Raw genomic sequence first — 3,344 nt, forward strand, 5'->3', positions numbered from 1 at the left:
AGGAAGGTTGAGCCCCAGAGAGAGGAGTGATGCGAGGAACAAAGGAGACGAGAAGGGAGAGAAGAAGAAACTAGATTTGACAAGCACAATGTTTAATATCCATATACTCCATCTTTAGAATTGCTTTATTATTGTGAGCCAATATTGGTAATTTGGGCTGAAGCAGCAACTCACATGTTCACTCAACAGCCACTGCTCACATTGATGCTGGGATAAGTACCAGTCAGATGCACAGGGACAATTGTGCTGAGAATATTTATGAAGAGACAATACTAGTTTTTGTTAAGTTAATTTGGAAGACTATTTGAGAATAAAACTGAATGCGTACGAATCTAATATAAGGAAGGCTAAATAGTATTTGATATTTGTGTTGCACTACACTATATGACCAGCAGAGAGCAGTATGGCTACAAACAGAAACAGCCACATGCAGCCAGTTTGGAGTTGGAGATGAGCACTAATAACTTGACACATGAGTCAATATGAGAATCAAACATTTCTCTTCAAATTGATTTTACTTCTATAGTGTCAATCAACTGAAGCTGCGGTTCGATTTATTTATTGTTTCATAACTGAATTAAGCGTGGACCCAGCACAGATCCAGCAGGGATTTCAAAAAACGTCTCCAGCCGAGGAGCCAAACTGAGCAAATGCTGAGTGAGCCTGGAACATTCCCTCATTAATGCATATTAGTATTCTTGGCATGTGGTGATCCACTGCAACATGCCAGTGACCCATTTCGGTTCTGCCACACAGACTAAGCTTACTCTTTAAGCACATCAATTTCAAGCAGCAGAATAGTTCAGCAAGAAGTTTGTCCAACTCTGAAGCCGTGCCACATCGTGGAGCAGCAGCCACCTGAGGCCGCCCAGCTGGCAAATTGTATCTTTTTCTTCAACTGTAATTCTGTTTATTTATTTGGCCTCCGCAGTAAAGAGTGGTCTGAGGAGTACACACAGCTGCAGTTACACTACGGGAACGGCCTGTCGCTCCACAGGCCGCATACATCTGCAGTACCACAGCACTCCACTCACAGCAATCTATCAATACTGTTTCATACCAAAAGATAAACAATTTATGACATTAAAAGAATCATTTCAGCAAACACAGAGAACCAGGGGTGAGATGTAACAAAGTACTGAGTTACTGTACTTACGTGCATTTTTCAGGAATCTGTACTTTACTTTAGTAGATTTATTCTACTATCACTACTTCTATCTCCTGTTTTTACTCCACAGCTCAGCCATAATGATGTAATAGACTATAGCATTAGGGAATAGATTATACTTTACTAAGTACTTTTAATATTTTAAAGGTCTAGTGTGTAAGATTGAGGTGAAAGGGATCTATTGGCAGAAATTGAATATAAAATAATCCTACTGAGGCTTTCACTTTTATGTTTCATCTAAATTGTATGAATTGTGGTTTTCTTTACTCTAGAATGGGCCCTTTATATTTACATCTGGAGCGGGTCCTCTTTACGGAGGCCGCCATGTTTTTTTTTTTACAGTAGCCCAAACTGGACAAACTAAACACCTTTGTGAAAGTGAATAGATCCATTCTGCATCAAACCTCATCTGCATTTTGGAGAACACTACGTTTATTTAAAGAAAATCCCTGCCATGTTAAACATCGCAGTGTAGTGTGGTCATCCTGAGAGAGTGCAGAGGAGAGACTGACCTAACTCCGTGACACATTTTTAGCCCACAGCTGTGTATGTGCCTGTTTGACTATTTGTGTTTTTACGTGTATTGAACTTTCTGATTTGGGGGTCTGTAAATATCCATCGGCCCGTGTGTGGTCCTTCACACTTGTATGTGTCAAAGCAGCAAAGAATCTGTGAACGCCCCATTGAAAAAGTCACAACATTTGAATGTGTGGTCACAGAGTTAAAGTGACTGTTGGAGATCACTCTCAGGGCAGCAGTGACTTAACGTTTAGCATTTTCAAAACTTGCTTGAGTAATAGAGTACAGCACTTTGAGTAATAGAGTTCAGCACTTTCACAGCAAGGAACAGGAACCTTTAGTCTCTCGTTCAACGTGATATAATCTGATATGTTCAGTAAATAACTGGACTCTTGCAGGAGACATTTTAGAATGTCACGCCCTTGTAAAATATTAGCTATAGCCTACATGTAAAGATGGACGCCATGACAGCTCCCACAAAGTGAAGCCAACGTGTCTCAATCTCCACCTGGTGGCTGGCTGAAGTATAGGTCAGAAACCTTGCCTCCTCCATGAACATGGACCAAACTAAAAAGTACACATCAAATTTTTTTTTTTATCATAGATGATTTCTGTAATTTTACCATCAATGATGTTCAAGTGTTGATTTTCCCAGTTAGTTTGGTTTTATTTAGTAATTCAATGGTTTAAAAACGGGGTGAAATGTCCCAATTGACAGCTGAGACTGAGTCACAATTAGTCGGGCACATGTATCGGCGAGACCTCGCTGCTGAGGCTCCATCCCCCGATCACTACCGCGCAGCTTCTGGCTCCAAATGCGCAAGATGGCAGTTTTCGTATCCTGGATAATTTGGCTTTATTTCTGGAGAGTGGAAGGAAGTGGAGACGCTTCATCTTTATATACCATCTATGGTATCAGCACACGAGTACCAGCATGCGATTTGCGTCATTGCTTTAAACCCACAGCCACACATGTTCAGTACCAGAGTGCCCCTCCGTTTCTCCATTTGGTCACTAACTAGTCCACACGGCCACTGTCACTCACAATTTCCTTGTTGGCCCTCTTTAGTTTTCCACTTGATATTTTATGGTATCATACTACAGAGAGCAGAGGAGAAAAACATTAAGAAAGCACAATAAGGTTTTAAACTTAATTTAAACCAAGGGTTTAGTGACAAAGTTAAATACATCTGAAACAAAGTTTAACCCCTAACCCACAGCGATCTGAGCCCATAAATTCTATTCTTGAATTCAATCAGTTTCTCTACGAACCATAAAGGTTGAGATACAGCAGGCCCTTGTATGGCCTCTTTAAGGGAACACCAAGCGAAAACCACAAACCATTAATGGCGCAGAAATGTGTCAGTGTGCTTTTGAAATTAATCCTTTAAACCCACCAGTGTTTCTTTCTTTCTTTTTTTCCTCTTTTACAGGACTCACCAGAGAAGTCATATGTTTGCTTGCATAGTGCAGGGTACAACATGTGGACCCAGAGAGCTCAAAGAAAAACTACACCTACACACTCAGTTTTACAGCCCATACCCCAAAACCACAGCAATTGGAAGCACTGCAAAAAAAATCTCTCTCAAGTTATTTTGTCTGTAATTATGGATTATTATATATAATTAATTATATTTAATTTTTTTATATTAGGTAG

The sequence above is a fragment of the Hippoglossus stenolepis genome, chromosome 11 (genome assembly GCF_022539355.2).
Source record: "Hippoglossus stenolepis isolate QCI-W04-F060 chromosome 11, HSTE1.2, whole genome shotgun sequence".
NCBI classification, from domain to species: Eukaryota; Metazoa; Chordata; class Actinopteri; order Pleuronectiformes; family Pleuronectidae; genus Hippoglossus; species Hippoglossus stenolepis.